The following is a 25,020-nucleotide window of genomic DNA, read 5'->3' on the forward strand; positions in this document are numbered from 1 at the left end:
GCTTGGGTGATGAGCGCGTGTTCTGCTTGTGTGACGAGCGTGCATGGTGCTTGTGTGACGAGCGTGCATGTGTGACAAGCGTGTGTGCTGCTTGTGTGATGTGTGTGCGTGATGCTTGTGTGACGAGCGTGCCTGGTGCTTGTGGGACGTGTGTGCCTGGTGCTTGTGGGACGAGCGTGCATGGTGCTTGTGTGATGAGCGTGTGTGCTGCTTGTGTGATGTGGGTGCATGGTTCTTGTGTAACGAGCCTGCATGGTGCTTGGGTGATGTGTGTGTGCCTGGTGCTTGTGTGACGAGCATGCCTGGTGCTTGTGTGACGAGCGTGCATGGTGCTTGTGTGATGAGCATGTGTGCTGCTTGTGTGACGTGTGTGCCTGCTGCTTGTGTGACGAGCGTGCATGGTGCTTGTGGGACGTGTGAATTATGTGTATACACCACCTTCTTGTGGCATGACGTGTTATTTGGAGGTGGGGACCCGTACACAATTCTTGCACAAGGGCTTTTTGCTCTCAGCTTCTGTTACTGACCTCTGTATAATATGCATATTTAGAATTACTAATATTAATCCTGTGTCATATAGTATAAGCTCTAAGGGTACGTGCACACAGACAGTAAATGCTGTGGGTTGGATGGTGTGTACTTGCACAGCGTCCAACCTGAAGCGTCCAGATGTTACAGCATAGTGGATGGGATTTCAAGAAATCCCTTGTCCACTATGCGTCCACTGATGCCCGCGTCTCACCCGCGGAGATGGACATGCGGCGCTCCCTCCAGACAGCAGCATGTACAGTACATTTCTCTTTCCAATTTCTCCAGCCGTGTGAGCGAGGCCTTAGTAAGATGCTGTATATGAATTGTATTGCAGCGTTTATACTGCACTGAGGTAATATTTTGCTGCGGCTACTCTGCAACTTTGGCCACAATTCAGCGTGCAGCCAATAATCCCATTATTCTGCAGCTACAATGCCCTATAATGTAAGGGAATGTGGCTGCATTGCATCTGGCAAGTTTTCTGGATCGCGGCACACAAGTGGAAAAAAAAAATCATTTTGACCACCGTGATCCTGAGAATCTGCGCTCTGTAGAGCACCAAGTAAGCAGCTGTGGTCGATGATACGCACTGCGCCGCCATTCACATGTGACTCTTCAAATATCTCCTTTAAGAGAGTGGTGAGGGGCAGAATCGAGTAAAGCAAAATCCACTGATTGGGGGTGGGGAGTGTTGTATGTGCGCTGGTGGGGTTTGCGTAGCAGGGCGGCTTTTTTGGCCCAGTCCGGCCCTGTATGTGGGCCTGCTGGGCATCCTGTGCCGTTGACAGTGTGACCCTGACCCCAGCCTCCTGACATGTACCTTCATTGCTCCCTGCTTTTCGATCATGAGGCAGACAGTGAGGACCCCCACGGCCCACCTCTAGTCTGCAGAGCGCAGCGGCAGACATTCACTGTGTGTGATCCTGGCTGAGGAAAGAGGTATGTGCTTCAGGCAAGCCAGACTGCCGCCATGCTGAGAGGATCTATTGCTATCCTTACCCCCCTGAAAATTACAACTCCCAGCATGTCCTGTCAGATTCAAACCTTCAGGGCCTGCTGGGAGTTATAGTTTTGTTACTGCAGTGAAGATGCTGGGCCAGATGTTGCATCTGAACCTGCAGTATCTAAAGTCATTCACACTGTAAGGCTACATTCACACTTGTGTTGTGAAATCCGGCAGGCTTGTTTGTCTAGGAAAATGGAATCCACAGGATCCAGCATTTTTCCTGATACAGCCAGATGCTCCTATTGACTATAATGGGAGGCCGGTCATGAGCCAGCAAAACAGGGGGCTGGAAATCACACCATGCTGAGGTTTGGCTGTTTTTGCTGGCTCAATGCCGTATCAAGGTGGTCTCGCCTTATAGTCAATGGGAGCACCTGGCCATCACGCGGATCATGTGAAATCCATCTGGCTTCAGGTCTCCCAAGACCCCAGAACCACCAGCCGTTGTGTCTGCATATACAAATTCCCTGCCTAACAGTCCCTTTATTACATTACACACATAAATAGATCTTTAGAAAAGTATTTCTAAAGTCTGTTTATAATATATAAATGATTGCTTTGCCAAGTCAATGGGGCGTTAGTGTCCCCAAACTAATCAGCCCACTTAGATGTTATCATGCCCCTCTGGATGTGATAACATGACTTACAAGCACTGGCGTCATCGCCAGCTCTATACTTTCCTCGCTCATGCGCGGCTTCTTCCCCTCACTGTATTGATCCTCTCAAGTTGGGTGTCCGTGTTCCCGCTTCAGAGAGACGCACTGAGCATGATCGGGAGCAGCGTCGGACAGGAGCACCTTGGGCCCACCAGAGAAAATTATTCTTGGGGCCCACTATGTAGCTACATAGAAATAGTAACATAGTTAGTAAGGCCGAAAAAAGACATTTGTCCATCCAGTTCAGCCTATATTCCATCATAATAAATCCCCAGATCTACGTCATTCTACAGAACCTAATAATTGTATGATACAATATTGTTCTGCTCCAGGAAGACATCCAGGCCTCTCTTGAACCCCTCAACTGAGTTCGCCATCACCACCTCCTCTGGCAAGCAATTCCAGATTCTCACTGCTCTAACAGTAAAGAATCCTCTTCTATGTTGGTGGAAAAACCTTCTCTCCTCCAGACGCAAAGAATGCCCCCTGGTGCCCGTCACCTTCCTTGGTATAAACAGATCCTCAGTGAGATATTTATATTGTCCCCTTATATACTTATACATGGTTATTAGATCGCCCCTCAGTCGTCTTTTTTCTAGACTAAATAATCCTAATTTCGCTAATCTATCTGGGTATTGTAGTTCTCCCATCCCCTTTATTAATTTTGTTGCCCTCCTTTGTACTCTCTCTAGTTCCATTATATCCTTCCTGAGCACCAGTGCCCAAAACTGGCCACAGTACTCCATGTGCGGTCTAACTAGGGATTTGTACAGAGGCAGTATAATGCTCTCATCATGTGTATCCAGACCTCTTTTAATGCACCCCATGATCCTGTTTGCCTTGGCAGCTGCTGCCTGGCACTGGCTGCTCCAGGTAAGTTTATCATTAACTAGGATCCCCAAGTCCTTCTCCCTGTCAGATTTACCCAGTGGTTTCCCGTTCAGTGTGTAATGGTGATATTGATTCATTCTTCCCATGTGTATAACCTTACATTTATCATTGTTAAACCTCATCTGCCACCTTTCAGCCCGAGTTTCCAACTTATCCAGATCCATCTGTAGCAGAATACTATCTTCTCTTGTATTAACTGCTTTACATAGTTTTGTATCATCTGCAAATATCGATATTTTACTGTGTAAACCTTCTACCAGATCGTTAATGAATATGTTGAAGAGAACAGGTCCCAATACCGACCCCTGCGGTACCCCACTGGTCACAGCGACCCAGTTAGAGACTATACTATTTATAACCACCCTCTGCTTTCTATCACTAAGCCAGTTACTAACCCATTTACACACATTTTCCCCCAGACCAAGCATTCTCATTTTGTGTACCAACCTCTTGTGCGGCACGGTATCAAACGCTTTGGAAAAATCGAGATATACCACATCCAATGACTCACCGTGGTCCAGCCTAAAGCTTACCTCTTCATAAAAACTGATTAGATTGGTTTGACAGGAGCGATTTCTCATAAACCCATGCTGATATGGAGTTAAACAGTTATTCTCATTGAGATAATCCAGAATAACATCCTTCAGAAACCCTTCAAATATTTTACCAACAATAGAGGTTAGACTTACTGGCCTATAATTTCCAGGTTCACTTTTAGAGCCCTTTTTGAATATTGGCACCACATTTGCTATGCGCCAGTCGTGCGGAACAGACCCCGTCGCTATAGAGTCCCTAAAAATAAGAAATAATGGTTTATCTATTACATTACTTAGTTCTCTTAGTACTCGTGTGTGTATGCCATCCGGACCCGGAGATTTATCTATTTTAATCTTATTTAGCCGGTTTCGCACCTCTTCTTGGGTTAGATTGGTGACCCTTAATATAGGGTTTTCATTGTTCCTTGGGATTTCACCTAGCATTTCATTTTCCACCGTGAATACCGTGGAGAAGAAGGTGTTTAATATGTTGGCCTTTTCCTCGTCATCTACAACCATTCTTTCCTCACTATTTTTTAAGGGGCCTACATTTTCAGTTTTTATTCTTTTACTATTGATATAGTTGAAGAACAGTTTGGGATTAGTTTTACTCTCCTTAGCAATGTGCTTCTCTGTTTCCTTTTTGGCAGCTTTAATTAGTTTTTTAGATAAAGTATTTTTCTCCCTATAGTTTTTTAGAGCTTCAATGGTGCCATCCTGCTTTAGTAGTGCAAATGCTTTCTTTTTACTGTTAATTGCCTGTCTTACTTCTTTGTTTAGCCACATTGGGTTTTTCCTATTTCTAGTCCTTTTATTCCCACAAGGTATAAACCGCTTACAGTGCCTATTTAGGATGTTCTTAAACATTTTCCATTTATTATCTGTAGTCTTATTTCTGAGGATATTGTCCCAGTCTACCAGATTAAGGGCATCTCTAAGCTGGTCAAACTTTGCCTTCCTAAAGTTCAGTGTTTTTGTGACTCCCTGACAAGTCCCCCTAGTGAAAGACAGGTGAAACTGTACAATATTGTGGTCGCTATTTCCTAGATGCCCGACCACCTGCAGATTTGTTATTCTGTCAGGTCTATTAGATAGTATTAGGTCTAAAAGTGCTGCTCCTCTGGTTGCATTCTGCACCAATTGTGAAAGATAATTTTTCTTGGTTATTAGCAGAAACCTGTTGCCTTTATGGGTTTCACAGGTTTCTGTTTCCCAGTTAATATCGGGGTAGTTAAAGTCCCCCATAACCAGGACCTCATTATGGGTTGCAGCTTCATCTACCTGCTTTAGAAGTAGACTTTCCATGATTTCTGTTATATTTGGGGGTTTGTAACAGACCCCAATGAGAATTTTGTTACCATTTTTCCCTCCATGAATTTCGACCCATATGGACTCGACATCCTCATTCCCTTCGCTAATATCCTCCCTTAAAGTGGACTTTAGACAAGACTTTACATAGAGACAAACCCCTCCTCCTCTCCGATTTTTACGATCCTTTCTAAACAGACTGTAACACTGTAAGTTAACTGCCCAGTCATAGCTTTCATCTAACCATGTCTCGGTTATTCCCACTATGTCAAAGTTACCTGTAGATATTTCTGCTTCTAGTTCTTCCATCTTGTTTGTCAGGCTTCTGGCGTTTGCGAGCATGCAGTTTAGAGGATTTTGTTTTGTTCCAATCTCCTCGCTGTGGATTGTTTTAGAAATGTCCTTACCTCCCTTCTGAGTATGTTTTCCTGGGTCTTCTTTGTTTGAGTCTAATGTTTTTCTTCCCGTCCTCTCTTCTAGTTTAACGCCCTCCTGATGAGTGTAGCGAGTCTTCTGGCGAATGTGTGTTTCCCAGGTTTGTTGAGGTGTAGTCCGTCTCTGGCGAGGAGTCCATCATACAAGTAATTCACACCGTGGTCCAGGAATCCGAATCCTTGTTGTCTGCACCATCGTCTTAGCCAGTTGTTCGCATAAAGGATCCTGTTCCATCTCCTGGTGCCATGCCCGTCTACTGGAAGGATAGAAGAAAAAACTACCTGTGCATCCAGTTCCTTTACTTTCTTCCCCAACTCTTCAAAGTCCTTGCAGATTGTCGGTAGGTCCTTCCTTGCCGTGTCATTGGTGCCAACATGTATCAGAAGAAACAGGTGGACGTCCTTGGAGCTGAAGAGCTTTGGTATCCTATCGGTCACATCCTTGATCATCGCACCTGGAAGGCAGCAGACTTCTCTTGCGGTTATGTCCGGTCTGCAGATGGCTGCTTCTGTGCCTCTCAGTAGTGAGTCTCCCACCACCACCACTCTTCGTTGCTTCTTGGCTGTACTTTTTGCTGTCACTTGTTGCTGTGTGCCCTTTTCTTTTTTGCTTGCTGGTATTGCTTCATCCTTAGGTGTGCCATCTTCATCCTCTACAAAGATTTGATATCGGTTTTTCAGTTGTGTGGTTGGTGATTTCTCCATGGTCTTCTTGCTTCTTTTGGTCACATGCTTCCACTCATCTGCTTTTGGAGGTTCTCTGACACTTTTTTCACTTTCTATGACCAGTAGAGATGCTTCTGTTCTGTCTAGGAAGTCTTCATTCTCTTTGATGAGTTTCTAAGTTGCTATTCTTTCTTCCAGATACAAGACCACCAATTGTGCGGTAAAAAGCGCTAATATCAGGGTAAAATATAAGGTAGTTCACGTCTTAATTATGTAGCAAGGGTTGGGGTAGCCCCCTCACAGAATATAACGCAATCCCCTCTCATAGAATATAATGCAGCACCCCACAAAATATAATGCAACCCCCTCAGGTATAACGCAGCCCCCACCATAGAATATAATGTAGCACCCTCATAGGGTATAATGCAGCCCCCCTCATATAGTATATTGCAGCCACCACAGACTATAATGTAGTCAACTGAGAGAATGCAGCCCCACCACAGAATGATGCACCCCCCATAGACTGTAGCCCCCTCACATAGTATGATGTAGCCCCCATAATATAATGTAGTCCCCTCAGAATAAAGCAGTCCCCCCACAGAATATAATGTAGCCCCCTCATAAAGTATAATGCAACCCCTCTCCACCCCCATCATTGTCCTCATCACCACCTCCATTATTGCCTTCTCCCCCACCACCTCTATCACTGCCCATTCCACCACCTGCATCATTGCCTCCTCCCCCACCATCATTGTCCATTTCATCACCTCCCCCACCACCATCATTGCCCATCACCTCCATCATTGCCTCCCCCCACCACCATTGCCCATTTCATCACCTCCATCATTGCCTCCCGCCACCACCATTGCCCATCACCTCCATCATTGTCTCCCCCCACCACCATCATTGCCCATCACCTCCATCATTGACTCCGCCACCACCATCATTGCCCATTTCATCACCTCCATCATTGCCTCCCACCACCACCATTGCCCATCACTTCCATCATTGCCTCCCCCCACCACCATCATTGCCCATTTCATTGCCTCCCCCCACCACCTTCATTGCCCATTTCATCACCTCCATCATTGCCTCCCACCACCACCATTGCCCATGACCTCCATCATTGCCTCTCCCCACGACCATCATTGCCCATCACCTCCATCATTGTCTCTCCCCACCACCATCATTGCCCATCACTTCCATCATTGCCTCCCTACCATTGCCTCCCATACCATCATTACCTATCACCTCCATCATTGCCTCCCCCACCATCATTGCCCATCACTTCCATCATTGCCTCCCCTCATCCTCATTGCCCATCACCTCCATCATTCCCTCACCATCATTGCCCATCACATCCATTATTGTCTCCCCCCATCATTGCCCATCACTTCCATCATTGCCTCCCACCACCACCATTGCCCATGACCTCCATCATTGCCTCTCCCCACCACCATCATTGCCCATCACCTCCATCATTGTCTCTCCCCACCACCATCATTGCCCATTACTTCCATCATTGCCTCCCTACCATTGCCTCCCATACCATCATTACCTATCACCTCCATCATTGCCTCCCCCACCATCATTGCCCATCACTTCCATCATTCTCTCACCATCATTGGCCATCACATCCATTATTGTCTCCCCCCATCATTGCCTATCACTTCCATCATTGCCTCCCCTCACCTCCATCATTGCCTCCCCACCAACACCATCATTGCCCATCACCTCCATCATTGTCTCCCCCACCACCATCATTGCCCATCACCTCCATCATTGTCTCCCCCCACAATGTCTTTCACGACACATACACACACAGCTCACCGCAGCAGCAGCTCATCACACACACACATGCTCCGGTGTCCCGGTGCCCCAGTCTGACACTGTACACAGATACATCATGGCCTTGTCCTGCCCTATGCATGAAATTAATGGCTAAAATACAATGTGGAGACTTAATCAGGGCAATGTTTTTTTTACATTTAGAACTGGTTTAAAAGGAACAAATTACCATTTCCCACAGAAATCTCAGACTTTTACTTATAGAAATACAGGATAAATATCATTTCATCATTAGATATAGAAGCATTTCTAATTTTAATAATAGTGAATTTTTTGCATTGAATGCCTTTGCTTGTTTCATTTTATACATTACTTATGTATTGTAAAACTAATATGCTGTTGGTGCATGTGGGCAGGACTGTCGGTAGGGCATGTGGCTCTGCCCCCCCCCTCCCCCTCCGGTCTGCCTGCGGTGTCTGAGGTTGCGGTGTCTGAGGTTTCGGTGTCCCGGACCAGAGATCATAACACCGGCCTTGAATAGTGAAGGACACGGCAGCCGACCCTGAGAAACATCCAAGGTCGGAACGCCCCATCATGCCGAAGAGAGTCTGCTAGATCCAGGCCTAGCAGACCGGCGATGGTGGGTTCATGGACGCCAGGAGGGGGCTGGCCTAAAGGAAGGTCTCGTCTTTTCCGCGTGGGTCAGAGTTGTCCCGTCATTTTTTTGGACAGAACATTTCCAAAACAACCAAAATTGAACAGCAGATCTCTTAGGAGGCAGACTTTCATCCTCTGTTGCAGAAGCGAAGTACGCTTAGGGTATGTTTCCACGTTCAGGATTGCATCAGGATTTGGTCCGGATTTTCCATCAGTATTTGTAGGCCTAAACCAGGCGTGGAATAAATAGAGGAAAAGTATAATAGAAACACATGCACCACTTCTGCATTTATCACCCACTCCTGGTTTTGGCTTACAAATACTGATGGAAAATCCTGACCAAATCCTGATGCAATCCTGAACGTGGACACATACCCTCCGGAGGCAGACTTTCATCCTCTGTTGCAGAAGCGAAGTACACTTAGGGTATGTTTCCACGTTCAGGATTGCTTCAGGATTTGGTCAGGATTTTATGCAGGTAAAATCCTGACCAAATCTGCACCTGAGGTCACTGGCAGGTCACCTGCGTTGTCCTTGCGTTTTTTCTGCAATGTAAGGAAATGCTGCGTTCTTAAAAGACGCACCACATGTGAGTTTTTTCAGGTGTGCCGCATGCGTCTTTTACTGCATAGTGGAGACAGGATTTCATGAAATCCCCTCCACTATGCTGTAACATCTGAACGCTGCGTTTTTTATGCTGCCTTCTCAACGCTGCTTCAAAAACGCAGCGTTTCCTGAACGTGGAAACATACCCTATTTTTCCACGTTTAGGAAACGCTGCGTTTTTGACGCAGCGTTGAGCCGCAGCGTCAAAAACGCAGCGTCCAGATGTTACAGCATAGTGGAGGGGATTTCATGAAATCCCGTCTCCACTATGCAGTAAAAAATGCATGCGTCCTTTTTTTTTTTTAACCCCTTTCTGACATTAGACGTACCATCCCATCGAGGTGGGGTGGGCCCGTATGACTACTGACGGGATGCTGCGGCCAGATCAACTAGGTTCCCCCCCTTGTCACTCAGTCCTGCCATTGACACCTTTACTAGATTGGTTACAGAAGAATTCAAGCAGCTGTCTACTAGACGGCGCTTTGATAATCTTACCAAAAATGAAAGGACGGCCATTTTAGATCTTCAAAAACTATCCAATATTGTTTTTAAGGCTGCTGACAAGGGGGGCAACATAGTCATCTGGCCGCAGGATAAATATGAACGCGAAGCGTTCCGTCAACTCAGGGATCGAGACACTTACTGTAGACTGTCCTTTAACCCTGTATCCTCGTTTTCTTTGGATCTCCAAAAAATCCTAATTAGGGCTTTGGATGATGATCTTATTTCTAAACAAATTCTTGAGGGTCTGACGGTTAGGTTTCCAAAAATTTCCACATTTTACTTACTGCCCAAGATCCACAAGAATGCCCTTGACCCTCCTGGGCGTCCTATAGTGTCGGGAATTGGTAGCTTATGTGATCCAGTATGCCAATTCATAGACTTTTATTTAAAACCGTTGGTAGAAACACTTCCATCGTATGTTCGCGACACGACAGACGCCCTGGCTAGGGTCGATGGCATTATTGTGGATCATGACACGCTATTAGTGACAGCAGACGTAGAAAGCCTATATACGTGTATCAACCATCATCACGGTATTGAGGCTGTCCGCCTCTTCCTCGGGGCGTCTGACCGGGCCGGCCCTTTTTGTGAGTTTATCCTCGAGTTGTTGCACTTTGTCCTTACCCTCAACTTTTCCGTCTTCAAAGATTGTTTTTACCTTCAGATGCGTGGCACAGCCATGGGCGCGGCCTGTGCGCCCTCGTATGCAAATCTCTTCTTGGGCTCCTGGGAGAGATTCTTGTTTGGCGACGAGGGCCCGCGGGCCGCCTCCCATGTGCTGTGCTGGCATCGCTATATAGACGATATTTTCTTTTTGTGGGACGGGACAGTGCAGCAGCTCGGGGAATTCATGGGGGCACTTAACCAAAATGCTCTAAACATCCGTCTAACATATACATACGATATCAAGAAAGTAGGAATTAGTCCTACCGGTAAGTATGTTTCCAGGAGTCCATCATGACAGCACCACCAGGAGGTTGTCCTTCTTATCCTTGATAGGGACAGGAAACACAGAAGAGGTTAAATAGCCCCTCCCCACCTCCACCCCTCAGTGATTTTCCAAGTACCACACCAGGATGGATGCAACTCTATTTTATTGAAATTCCCTTCTTCCCATGTTTACATCACATATCAGAGGGGAACTCAAGGGAGGGTATATAAGGGGTGCTGTCATGATGGACTCCTGGAAACATACTTACCGGTAGGACTAATTCCTACTTTCCAGGACGTCCCTCCTGACAGCACCACCAGGAGAAATACCAAATAACTCCTTTATTTTTTAGGGCGGGATTACAGCCTGGAGGACTTTCCTCCCAAATGTAGTCTGTTGATTCACAGTTACATCTAACTTATAATGTCTACAAAAGGTATTTGACCTCGACCATGTTGCAGCTCTGCATATTTGGTCCATAGAAGCCCCAGCGCTTTCTGCCCATGAGGCTGAGATTGCTCTCAACGAATGTGCCTTGAGACTTTCTGGAGGAGTTCTTCCTGCCGAGATATAGGCTGCCGTGATGGTAGATTTAATCCATCTTGCTAGAGTAGCTTTGGATGCTTTTTTCCCCTTGTTTTTCCCGGTCATCTGGATGAAGAGGTTAGAGTCAATTCTCCAGCTATCTGTAATCTCCAAGTAGTGTAGAATTGTTCTTTTTACGTCTAGAGCGTGGAGAAATCGCTCTTTGTCATTACTGAAGTTCTGGCAGAATGTAGGTAGAACAATCTCTTGACTTCTGTGGAAGTCTGTAACCACTTTAGGAAGGAACCCGGGATTTAGTTTAAGGATGATACAGTCATCCTGGACTTTTAAGTATGGATGTTTAATAGAGAAAGATTGGATCTCACCAACGCGACGTGCTGACGTTATTGCCACTAGAAAAAGGGCTTTAAGTGTTACGGCTTTCAGGTCTGCCTGACCTAATGGCTCATAAGGTGCTTTACAAAGTTCATTTAGCACTAAGTTTAGGTCCCAGGGAGGCACTGAACTGCGAATTGTAGGCCTAAGTCTCTGAATGGCCTTGACGAACCTCACTATCCAAGGATGGGAGGCTAGTTGGAAGTCATAGAAGGAACTGAGGGCCGAGATCTGTACCTTCAGTGTACTAGGCCTTAGTCCCTTATCGAAACCTGACTGGAGGAAGTCTAAGATTTTTGGAATATCTGGACCATGAGAGACCGATACAGGAACTGTACTCTGAGAACAAAACTTTTTCCATATCTTCCTGTATATTGCGGCAGTTACCGGTTTCCTACTGTTTTGAATAGTAGCAATGACTGGTTCTGAGAGGCCTTTTGATCTTAGGATCTCTTTTTCAGGATCCATGCCGCTAACTGTAGAAGGCCCGGGTTTTGATGGACTAGGGGCCCTTGAGACAGAAGGTCTGGTACCGCTGGTAGATGGATTGGATCCTCCCAGGACATGCTCTTTAGAAGAGGAAACCAGCTCCTTTTGGGCCAGTATGGGGCTATCAAGATAACTGATGTCTGGCTCTCCTGAATCTTCCTCAATACTCTCGGTATTAGGGCCAATGGAGGAAAAGCATAAGCCAACTTCATGTCCCAGTTCTGAGCTAGCGCATCTATTCCCGATGGTCTGTCTCCTGGGTTTAGTGAGAAAAATCTTTTTGTCTTTGCGTTCTTCCCTGAGGCAAATAGATCTACTTCCGGGAAGCCCCACCGTTGGGTTATCTGGAGGAAGATCTGGTCGTTTAAGGACCATTCTGTAGGACATAGTCTCTGCCTGCTTAGGAAGTCGGCTACCTGGTTTTTGGTTCCTTTCAGGTGTATCGCCGTTATTGATCTGACGGTCTGCTCTGCCCAAGAGAATATTGTGTTCGATAGGTCCTGTAAGTGACGATGCTTTGGACCTCCCTGGTGAAGTAGAAAGGCTACTGTAGTCGAGTTGTCTGAAAAGACACGGATATGTTGGTCTTTTAACCTTCCCTGGAATGCGTTTAAGGCCTCCCAGACTGCCCTTAGTTCTCTGTAATTTGAAGACCTGGTTTGTACTGATACGGGCCAAGTCCCCTGGGAGTAATTCCCTTCTATGTGTGCTCCCCAGCCGCTGTGACTTGCATCTGTAGTGATATTTACCGACGGAGATGTTCTCCAGGGTCTTCCTTTCCCGAGATTTCCTGTTATGGTCCACCATGACAGTGAACCTTTTGTATCCAGGGATAATCGTATTTTGTTGTCCAGGGTTACGTCCCTGCCGTCCCAAAGCGAGAGGATCTCTTGCTGCAGGGGTCTTGAGTGATACTGGCTCCACTGGACGCTGGAAATACAAGAGGTCATTAAGCCCAATACTCGCATGGCTTTCCTTATGGATGTTTGCTTTTGCTTTTGTAATTTTTGGATTTCTTTTTTGAATGACTCCTGCTTGTGAAGTGGGAGGTACGTATGTTCCTGAACTGAGTCTAGGATTACCCCAAGAAATGATTTCCTTGTTTCGGGTTTGAGGCTTGACTTTTTGAAATTTATTAGCCATCCTAGCTTTTCCAGGAGTGAAATAGTTGTTGATAAGTTCTCTTCCATCTGTTGTGGAGAGTCCGCTATGAGCAGGATGTCGTCTAGATAAGGGACGGTAAGTATCCCTTTCTCTCTCAAGAACGCCATCACTTCTGCCATGAGTTTGGTGAATACTCTGGGAGCAGACGAGATGCCGAAAGGTAGACATGTGAACTGATAGTGCAGGATTTGGCCCTGGTCTTTTATGGCGAATCTGAGATACTGTTGGTGTGAGGCGGAGATGGGAACCTGATAATAGGCACTTTTTAGGTCTAATGTGCTCATTACTGAACCTTCCCGGATTAGAGGTATTGCAGATTTGAGAGATTCCATTTTGAATCGTTTGTAAGTAACTGACCGATTCAGAGGTTTTAGGTTTATAATCGTACGGAATTCTCCGTTTGGTTTTTTTATGGAGAATAGACTCGAGTAGTGTCCTCTGAACCTTTGGGCATGGGGTACCGGAATGATGGCTTTTATCTGGATAAGTTCCTGAATGTCCTTCAGAAGTCTTTGCTGAGTCGATAAAGACTGGGTCTGAGTTAGGCAAAATCTTTTGGGAGGTGTTTGGCTGAACTCTATTTTGTATCCTCGTTCTATCAAACTTAGGATCCATGGGTTCTGAGAGATGTTTTGCCAACCTTGTAGGAAGTACTGAAGCCTTCCCCCCACTAGATTGGCGTCATTGTTTATTAGATCTTGATTTTTGGTCTTGAAAGGTACCTCTGCCTCTACCACCTTTCGGGTAGCTCCATCTTCCACCTTTCCCTTTTCCTCTATAGTCCTGTCTGGGATGGAAACGAGACCTACGAAAGGGCGGCGTGTTTTTTGGTTTTTCTTCTGGGAAACCCTTTTTCTTATCCGCTGCTTTTTCAAGCAACTCGTCCAGTACTGGACCAAAAACGTGAAGGCCAGAAAAGGGTATTGAACACAGTTTGTTCTTTGACTGTGTATCGCCGGACCATGATCTGAGCCACAGAGCTCTTCTCGCTGCATTGGATAAAGCATTGTTCCTTGCAGCAAACCGCACTGACTCTGCCGAGGCATCGGCCATAAAGTCTGTTGCCATCTTTAGGAGTGGTAAAGATTTTAGAATCTCGTCTCTAGGCGTTTTATTATTAATCTGGGTCTCAAGTTTCTCTACCCACAGGGACATTGATCTGGCAACTGAGGTGGCCGCAATATTGGTTTTCATGACAGCAGCCGAGGCCTCCCAGGCCTTTTTGAGGAGATCTTCAGATCTTTTGTCCATAGGATCCTTGAGACCCGAGGAATCCTCAAAAGGGATGGCGGTCTTTTTTGAGACCTTGGCTACGGGTATATCCACTTTAGGAACAGATTCCCAGATTTTGGTCTCCTCTGGATCAAAGGGCAGGCGATATTTGAAATCTCTTGGGACTATCAGTTTTTTCCCTACATCGCCCCATTCTTCTAAGATCATTTCTTGAATATGACGATTTACGGGAAACACTCTGCTTCTACGAGCTCTGAGCCCCCCAAACATTTCGTCTTGGACTGTAAGGGGTTCTGTGGCCTCCTCTACTCTCATGGTATCTCTGACGGCCTGTAGTAGTGTCTCAGTGTGTTCAGAAGAAAATAGATATCTCTTCTTTTCCTCTGTGAGGATATTTGAAGAGCGTTCTCCCTCCATGGAATCGGATACGGAGTAGGCTGAAAGCTCCCCTTCTTCTGAACTAAGATCCTGCTCCCACCTAGGTCTCTTAGGGCGGGGAGAATCGACTGGCAACAGCGCTGATACTGTGGACTGTACTTCTTCCCTGATCATAGTTTTAATACTATCCAGGAGGGAAGTCTGTTCTCCTTTAAGAAGTCCTGCCATGCATTTATCACATACTTTCTTGCTATGCCCCTCTGGTAGCCTGCTGGAGCATAGAGGGCATTTTGTCCTGCGCTTTTGGCCTGATGCTGGGCGGTTGGACATCCCCTTATCCTGCAATAGACATAGAGAGGCCCTATAGCTTGTGTTATGATATGTGATACAGACCCCCTTTGTATAACTTACATGATCGGGGGCGAGCTCTGAGGACAGGGTTTCCTGACGATCTGCACTCTCCATTTCTCTAGGAACAGTGTGCAGTCAGATGTTTCTGATTAAATAGGGCTCTCACCTGTCTTCAAAACATCTGATTCGTCCTCCTTCCGAGCTCAGCTGCCGGTGATTACTGCGGGTCTCTGACGCCCACTGCTGCTGGGCGGGGATTCTTTTCTTCAGCTGTTATAATACAGCCTGACGCCTGCTTCCGGCGTCCCCCGAGCTGCCCGGGAACGCCACCGGAAGTTCCCATTGGTGGTTACAGCGTCGCTGCAGCGGCGCGCCCCAGAGACGCGGCACACACGCCAGTGCGTCGCCTCGGTGACGCGGCACGCCAGAGACGCGGCGCGCTCTGATGACGCGGCGTCCCGATGACGCGGCACCCCTGACGACGCGGCGCGCTCTGATGACGCGGCACGCCCCCCGCAGGCCCAACCCAGCGCGCTCTCCGGCGTGGGTTGGGAGAATCACCGCCGGTATCCGGGTGCAGCAAAAAGGTGCAGAGCCCTCTGAAGAGGGATGCACCGAAGTCGGGAGCACAGCTCGACCGGCGCTGAGGGACCTCCAGCGGTATCAGCGCAATTATGCGGCGCCCTGCACCGCCTGCTCAGAGCCCTCGGGAGAGGGATGAGACTGCTCCGGGAGCCCTGCTCGACCGGTTACGTGGATCTTCAGCACGGTAAGCCGTGCCATCGCTCCTCTGCGTCTGTCCCTGATAGGGACAGGAAAAACACTGAGGGGTGGAGGTGGGGAGGGGCTATTTAACCTCTTCTGTGTTTCCTGTCCCTATCAAGGATAAGAAGGACAACCTCCTGGTGGTGCTGTCAGGAGGGACGTCCTGGAAAGTGAACTTTCTGGACGTCACTTTTGAGGTGGACAATAGTGGCTGTATCCAGACGGATGTTTACCGCAAACCGACATCGGTTAATGCACTTATCCATGCATCCTCAGCCCATAATCCATCCACGATCAGGGCCGTCCCGGTCGGTCAGTTCCTGAGGATGAGGCGGATCTGCTCGTCTGATGCAAAATTTGAGAGCCAGAGTGCGGACCTTAAAAAACGTTTTTCCGCACGTGGCTACTCGAATAGATGCATCAAGCATGGATATCAACGGGCTAGAGCTACTTCACGAAATGACCTGCTGCAGCCCTCAAGGATTAGAAATGTGACTCGGGATAGTGGCCCGATTAGGTATATTTCAACATACAACCACGAATGGGAGGAGATGCGTAATATTTTTAAAAAACATTGGTTCATCTTGGGGGCCGAACCCTCTTTGCATGCCATGGTAGGGGTAGGTCCATCTATGACCGCCAGGAGATCAAAAAATTTAAAAGACCTCCTGGCGAAAAGCCATTATGTCCCATCTCGAGTCAACCCTTTTGGGTTAAGAGGGCCTACAGTTGGATCTATACCCTGCGGTCACTGCCTGGCCTGCGCGAATGTCCTGCGATGCACCACATTTAAATCATCCGACGGTAAAAGGGAGTTCAATATAAGACACCGTATTTCGTGTGGGAGTACTAATATTATCTATTATGTCACCTGTGGTTGCTCCAAAATCTACGTCGGTCTGACTTCAAGAAAACTCAGAAAACGCGTGCGTGAGCATGTGCGGGACATTGACGCGGCCAGGACAGTGACTGATTTATCCCTCCTTAAAACCATCCCGCGCCATTTTAAGCAAGTTCATGGTTGTGACCCTACATCATTTATGGTGCGGGGTATTGATATAATCCACTTGGGGATCAGAGGGGGGGATTATAAAAGAATGCTTGCACAGGTAGAGGCCAAGTGGATTGTGGTCTTAGATACCATGACCCCAAGAGGACTAAATGAGTCACTTTCCTTCTCCTCATTTCTTTAAATGTACACTGTAGATAGTGATATTCAGTATACTTTTTGAGATAAAAAGAAATATTATGTCCTCTGATGTCCTGTCCTTCCCCTGGGGTTTGGGTTTGTAATTGTGTTTTTAAATTCATTGTTTTTAACTTCTCTTTTTTCTCTCTTTATTATTACCCTTTTGTTATCCCAGGCATATTTTCTCTATTGGACTTCGTCCATTCACCCTTGCTCTGCCAGTAATCTTAAATACCACGTTCTTCAGAAATATCGGCTTACAAGCTACAAAGATGGGACATTATGCAATGTATGGACTGTGGACTGTATTGAATTATTATATTCCTTATATTGCTGCTTTTCTTATGTTCAGTGTGTATACATTCCTCTATGAGCCCTTATTCATGTAAATGTTGCATATTTTATGCTTATTTTCCTTACGTTGTTTATCATTGGTGACACAGTGGGTGCGCGCATGCGCGCCGCGGTGCCGACCCTCGGCTGTGCAGCGGCGCGTCTTCACCCTTGTCCATGGGCTGGGGGATTGCTCCTCCTCCCCCCTTCCATGTGATGACGGTGACGCTCTGCTCCTCTGGCCGGGGGTTTGTAGCCGCGATGCGCATGCGCCAACATCCCCATCTGTGATTGGCCGGCCGATGCCACATGCCGGTTCAAAGTTCAATATAAGGTCCTGCCTGGGCTAATTACATGTTATTCCCTTGAGAAAGCGGGGCTTGTCACCCGCGAAACGCGCGTCGGGATCCGCACACCCGACCCAGGACTTCCCCACTCCGACTGCCCGGTAAGCATTATACCCTGAGGGGATAGTTACCGCCATAGTTTTGCGCAGCGACGCATGCGGCTACATATTCAATGCTGCCTGGATGCGGCTTTGGTCTTGCACTGTGCACTTTATGCCATGTTTTGAAACTACAATGTGCTTAGCACCTGGTAGCCGGGCACGTCTGTTTGGGAGTCCTGTGTTCCCTCTCCTGGGGTCTTCTCCTGCTATCTATTGTATATTGTGTGTTATGGTGTCATATACTTATTAAATAAAAACTCTTTATATACTTTTTTTTTAAAAACCGGGTTACTCTTTTCTTCTCCTGAATCTCATTATATCATATTGAGTGGTTTGCTTTTTCTCTCCTTTTTGTCGTGTCATATGCTTTTAATGACATGTGTGGCATTGATATTATGCCATTAAGGTTTTGTTACCTATAGATCTCTTAGGAGGCAGACTTTCATCCTCTGTTGCAGAAGCGAAGTACGCTTAGGGTATGTTTCCACGTTCAGGATTGCATCAGGATTTGGTCCGGATTTTCCATCAGTATTTGTAGGCCTAAACCAGGCGTGGAATAAATAGAGGAAAAGTATAATAGAAACACATGCACCACTTCTGCATTTATCACCCACTCCTGGTTTTGGCTTACAAATACTGATGGAAAATCCTGACCAAATCCTGATGCAATCCTGAACGTGGACACATACCCTCCGGAGGCAGACTTTCATCCTCTGTTGCAGAAGCGAAGTACACTTAGGGTATGTTTCCACGTTCAGGATTGCTTCAGGATTTGGTCAGGATTTTATGCAGGTAAAATCCTGACCAAATCTGCACCTGAGGTCACTGGCAGGTCACCTGCGTTGTCCTTGCGTTTTTTCTGCAATGTAAGGAAATGCTGCGTTCTTAAAAGACGCACCACATGTGAGTTTTCTCAGGTGTGCCGCATGCGTCTTTTACTGCATAGTGGAGACAGGATTTCATGAAATCCCCTCCACTATGCTGTAACATCTGAACGCTGCGTTTTTTATGCTGCCTTCTCAACGCTGCTTCAAAAACGCAGCGTTTCCTGAACGTGGAAACATACCCTATTTTTCCACGTTTTGGAAACGCTGCGTTTTTGACGCAGCGTTGAGCCGCAGCGTCAAAAACGCAGCGTCCAGATGTTACAGCATAGTGGAGGGGATTTCATGAAATCCCGTCTCCACTATGCAGTAAAAAATGCATGCGTCCTTTTTTTTTTTTAACCCCTTTCTGACATTAGACGTACCATCCCATCGAGGTGGGGGTGGGCCCGTATGACTACCGACGGGATAGTACGTCATAACGATCGGCCGCGCTCACGGGGCTGACTATCGCAGCTGACATCCGGCACTATGAGCCGGGAGCGGTCACGGACCGCCCCCGGCACATTAACCCCCGGCACACTGCGATCAAACATGATTGCAGTGTTCCGCCGGTGTAGGGAAGCATCGCCCTGCGAACTTCCCTGAGACCCCCGGAGCAACGCGATGTGATCGCGTTGCTCCGAGGTTCTCTTTCCTCCTTCTCGCTGCAGCACGCCTGGATCCAAAATGGCTGCGGCATCCGGGTCCTGCAGGGAGGTGGCTTCACAGCGCCTGCTCAGAGCAGGCGCCGGGAAGCCTCCAGGAGCTGTGCATGTCAGATTGCCGATCTGACACAGTGCACAGCAAAGTGTCAGGTCGGTGATCTTACACTATAACATGATGCCCCCCCTGGGGCAATGTTATAGTGTAAAAAAAAAAATATTCACATGTGTAAAAAAAAAAAATTAAACAAAATCCCCCCCCCAAACAAACAAAAAAAAAAGAATATTGTTCCTATAAATACATTTCTTTAAATAATAAAAAAAACAATAAAAGTACACATATTTAGTATCGCCGCGTCCATAACGACCCGACCTATAAAACTGTCCCACTAGTTAACCCCTTCAGTGAACACTGTTAAAAAAAGGCAAAAAAACAACGCTTTATTATCATACCGCCAAACAAAAAGTGGAATAACACACGATCAAAAAGACGTATATAAATAACGATGGTACCACTGAAAACGTCATCTTGTCCCGCAAAAAACGAGCTGTCATACAGCATCATCAGCGAAAAAATAAAAAAGTTATAGTCCTCAGAATAAAGCGATGCAAAAATAATTATTTTTTCTATAAAATAGTTTTTATCGTATAAAAGCGCCAAAACATTAAAAAATGATATAAAAGAGGTATCGCTGTAATCGTACTGACCTGAAGAATAAAACTGCTTTATCCACTTTACCAAACGCGGAATGGTATAAACGCCTCCCCCAAAAGAAATTCATGAATAGCTGGTTTTTGGTCATTCTGCCTCACAAAAATCAGAATAAAAAGCGATCAAAAAATGTCACGTGCCTGAAAATGTCACCAATAAAAACGTCAACTCGTCCCGCAAAAAACAAGACCTCACATGACTCTGTAGACCAAAATATGGAAAAAATAAAGCTCTCAAAATGTGGTAACGCAAAAAATATTTTTTGCAATAAAAAGCGTCTTTCAGTGTGTGACGGCTGCCAATCATAAAAATCTGCTAAAAAACCCGCTATAAAAGTAAATCAAACCCCCCTTCATCACCCTCTCAGTTGACGAAAAATTAAAAATTTTTAAAAAATGTATTTATTTTCATTTTCCCATTAGGCTTAGGGCTAGGGTTAGGGCTAGGGTTGGGGAAAGGGTTAAGGCTTCAGTTAGGGTTGGGGCTAAAGTTAGGGTTTGGATTACATTTACGGTTGGGAATAGGGTTGGGATTAGGGTTAGGGGTGTGGTTAGGGTTACCGTTGGGATTAGGGTTAGGGATGTGTTTGGATTAGGGTTTCAGTTATACCGTATATACTCGAGTATAAGCCGACCCCTCTAATTTTGCCACAAAAAACTGGGAAAACTTATTGACTTGAGTATAAGCCTAGGGTGGAAAATGCAGCAGCTACCGGTAAATGTCAAAAATAAAAATAGATACCAATAAAAGTAAAATTAATTGAGACATCAGTAGGTTAAGTGTTTTTGACTATCCATATTGAATCTGGAGCCCCATATAATGCTCCATACAGTTCATGATGGGCCCCATAAGATGCTCCATACAAAATACGCCTCATATAATGCTGCACAAAGGTTAATAATGGCCCCATAAGATGCTCTATAGAAACATTTGCCCCATACAATGCTGCATAAAGGTTGATGGCCCCATAAGATGATCCACACATTATGCCCCATACATTGTGGCCCCATAGATGCTCCACACATTGTGGCCCCATAGATGCTCCACACATTGTGGCCCCATAGATGCTCCACACATTGTGGCCCCATAGATGCTCCAAACATTGTGGCCCCATAGATGCTCCAAACATTGTGGCCCCATAGATGCTCCAAACATTGTGGCCCCATAGATGCTCCAAACATTGTGGCCCCATAGATGCTCCAAACATTGTGGTCCCATAGATGCTCCACACATTGTGGCCCCATAGATGCTCCACACATTGTGGCCCCATAGATGCTCCAAACATTGTGGCCCCATAGATGCTACACACATTGTGGCCCCATAGATGCTCCACACATTATGGCCCCATATGCTGTTGCTGCGATTAAAATAAAAAAAAAAAATCACATACTCACCTCTCTTCGCTCCGGCCCCGGCACTTGCGATAGTCACCTTCCTCGTTCCAGGCGCTGCTCTGTCTTCCATCCTCCGCACTGACTGTTCAGGCAGAGGGCGGCGAGCACACTAATCGCGTCATCGCGCCCTCTGACCTGAACGGTGCAGAGGATGGAAGAGAGAGCGGCGCGCAGCGATGGAACGAGGAAGGTGACTATCGCGCACTGCTCACCTCCCCCGATATACTCACCTGCTCCCGGACGGTCCCTGGCAGCGTCTCACTGTCAGATGGTCTCCGGGAGCATCTTCCTGTGTTCAGCGGTCACGTGATGTGTTCACATGACCGCTGAACACAGGAAGATACCGCCGGCTCCCAGAGACCATCGGACATGCAGGGACCGCGCTAGGAACAGGTGAGTATGTCACCGCGCCGCTCCCCCTCCCCCGCCAACCCCCCGCTGCCAATGACTCGAGTATAAGCCGAGAGTGTCACTTTCAGCCCAAAAAAGTGGGCTGAAAATCTCGGCTTATACTCGAGTATATACGGTAATTGGGGAGTTTCCACTGTTTAGGCACATCAGGGGCTCTCCAAACGCGATATGGCATCCGATCTCAATTCCAGCCATTCTGCGTTGAAAAAGTAAAACAGTGCTCCTTCCCTTCTGAGCTCTCTCGTGCACCCAAACAGGGGTTTACCCCAACATACAGTACAGGCCAAAAGTTTGGACACACCTTCTCATTTTAAGATTTTCTGTATTTTCATGACTATGAAAACTGTACATTCACACTGAAGGCATCAAAACTATGAATTAACACATGTGGAATTATATACTTAACAAAAAAGTGTGAAACAACTGAAATTATGTCTTATGTTCTCGGTTCTTCAAAGTAGCCACCTTTTGCTTTGATGACTGCTTTGCACACTCTTGGCATTCTCTTGATGAGCTTCAAGAGGTAGTCACCGGGAATGGTCTTCCAACAATCTTGAAGGAGCTCCCAGAGATGCTTAGCACTTGTTGGCCCTTTTGGCTTCACTCTGCAGTCCAGCTCACCCCAAACCATCTCGATTGGGTTCAGGTCTGGTGACTGTGGAGGCCAGGTCATCTGGCATAGCACCCCATCACTCTCCTTCTTGGTCAAATAGCCTTTACAGAGCCTGGAGGTGTGTTTGGGGTCATTGCACTGTTGAAAAATAAATGATGGTCCAACTAAACGCAAACCGGATGGAATAGCATGCCACTGCAAGATGCTGTGGTAGCCATGCTGGTTCAGTATGCCTTCAATTTTGAATAAATCCCCAACAGTGTCACCAGCAAAGCACCCCCACACCATCACACCTCCTCCTCCATGCTTCACGGTGGGAACCAGGCATGTAGAGTCCATCCGTTCATCTTTACTGCGACGCACAAAGACACGGTGGTTGGAACCAAATATCTCAAATTTGGACTCATCAGACCAAAGCACAGATTTCCACTGGTCTAATGTCCATTCCTTGGGTTCTTTAGCCCAAACAAGTCTCTTCTGCGTGTTGCCTGTCCTTAGCAGTGGTTTCCTAGCAGCTATTTTACCATGAAGGCCTGCTGCACAAAGTCTCCTCTTAACAGTTGTTGTAGAGATGTATCTGCTGCTAGAACTCTGTGTGGCATTGACCTGGTCTCTAATCTGAGCTGCTGTTAACCTGTGATTTCTGAGGCTGGTGACTCGGATAAACTTAAGGTACCGTCACATTAAGCGACGTCAGGGGCGTAGCTAGAGCTTTTGCCGCCCGGGGCTGTTCCCGAGTTTGGCGCCCCCCCCCCCCATGTGATTTTCACACTCAGTCATGTACCGACAAGCTCCTCTCCCTTAAGCTCCCAATGTTCAGTGAAAAACTGAGAGAAGCAGAAGAGAAGCTCGATGTCACAGGACCATGAGTATGAAAGTCGCATATGAGTGACGTGTCCATGTGTCGACGACTGGAACCTGCAGAGCTGAATCCTGACATCGCAGCTTCTGAAATCTCACAACGCATGCACTGCACACTTTTAGGATTCTCCCTTGCCGGTGGACGGTCATGTCAGCACAAGTATGCGATTTGTATACTTCTGACCACATTCCGACTAGACGTGCCCGGCCTCGCTCAGTTCATTTTCATTGAGTGAGGCCACACATGTCTAGTCAGCACATGACCGCATGTATGTAAATCGCCAGCACCAGAGAATCCTGACAGCGTGCAGTGCGCACTGTGAGAACTCAGAAGTCTGCAGTCACAAAGAATGACTGCAGACTCATCACAAACCAGGACATCCCCTTTAATGCTCCTAACATAAATAAAAACATGAGTTAGTCAGTATCACAAATAACATTTACATCCCGGTACCTTAGAGATGACGTCGCCTCTGGAGTTGTTCTCCTTCATTTCTTCATCTTGTCCAGACCCCATGATGCGTTTTCTCACCCACAGCCGTCTCTGCAGACCTCCATCTTCTCCGCTCTTTTGCAGAAAATCTCCACATGACGCCCTTAAAGATACAAGTGTCATTATAATGCTCCTGAATAAAAAATGTCCCCTCACTATATTGTCTGCACAAAATATGACCCCCACACTGTCCCTCTTATGGTACACGCTCTTTACACGGACCTCCCCTTTCCATACCGGCCCCCATTTTCACACTGTCCTCTCACACTGTGTCCCCCCTATAGGGCCCAGTATTTATACTGAACTCTCTCATCACACTCCCCATCCTTGGTATACTGTCCCCTCCTGGCTGTGCCCTTACACTGTCCCCCATGCTACGCATGCACACATCCCAACACCTTCACTCCCCGTACTCTGTCCACATACGTTTTTCACATCGCTACTCATACTGTGTCCGCATACAATCCCCCGTTTGACCCCAAACTGTCTGCACCCATCCCCCATACTGTTTCCTCATATATGCCCCCCATCTCCCCCTTTGCTCTTCATTTTGTGTCCTTAGATCTCCCCCACACATTAAATCCCCCCATCCCCATGACAAATCTCCCCCCACACACATTAAATCCCCCATCTCCACTCCAATTCTCCCCACACACAATAAATACCCCCATCTCCACTCACATTAAATCTCCCCCCACAATAAATCCCCCTTCCCTACTCACATTAAATCTCCCCCCCACAATAAATCCACCCATCTCCACTCATATCCAATATATCCATATCTCCATCCAATAATATATCCCCCACCCCCACTCACATTAAATCCCCCCACAATATACCCCCCATCCCCACTCACAGTAATCCCCCCCACAATGTATGCCCCCCATCCCCACTCACAGTAAATCCCCCCCACAATGTATGCCCCCCCATCCCCACTCACAGTAAATCCCCCCCACAATGTATGCCCCCCATCCCCACTCACAGTAAATCCCCCCCACAATGTATGCCCCCCATCCCCACTCACAGTAAATCCCCCCCCCCATCCCCACTACAAATGTATGCTTCGGTGTCTTCAGCTCCACTGGAGCACTTACCACCGCTCTCTGTCTCCTGCTCTGCCGCGCAGGTGAGTGACGTCAGCAGCGTGATCACATGACCTGATCACGCTGCTGCCGTCGCTCTGACCCGGCAGTCAGAGCTTCAATTGTACTCGCATCACAGAT

The 25,020-nt window shown here is 47.0% G+C and overlaps 1 protein-coding gene across 1 annotated transcript in view; it reads right to left on the reverse strand.

Annotated features, from left to right (window-relative positions):
* The window catches only part of LOC143766094 (E3 SUMO-protein ligase ZNF451-like), a 105,247-nt gene that overhangs the window by 69,478 nt on the left and 10,749 nt on the right, over positions 1-25,020 (reverse strand). The gene's annotated exons all lie outside the window — the stretch shown is intronic.

The sequence above is a fragment of the Ranitomeya variabilis genome, chromosome 4, assembly GCF_051348905.1.
Source record: "Ranitomeya variabilis isolate aRanVar5 chromosome 4, aRanVar5.hap1, whole genome shotgun sequence".
Classification (NCBI taxonomy): domain Eukaryota; kingdom Metazoa; phylum Chordata; class Amphibia; order Anura; family Dendrobatidae; genus Ranitomeya; species Ranitomeya variabilis.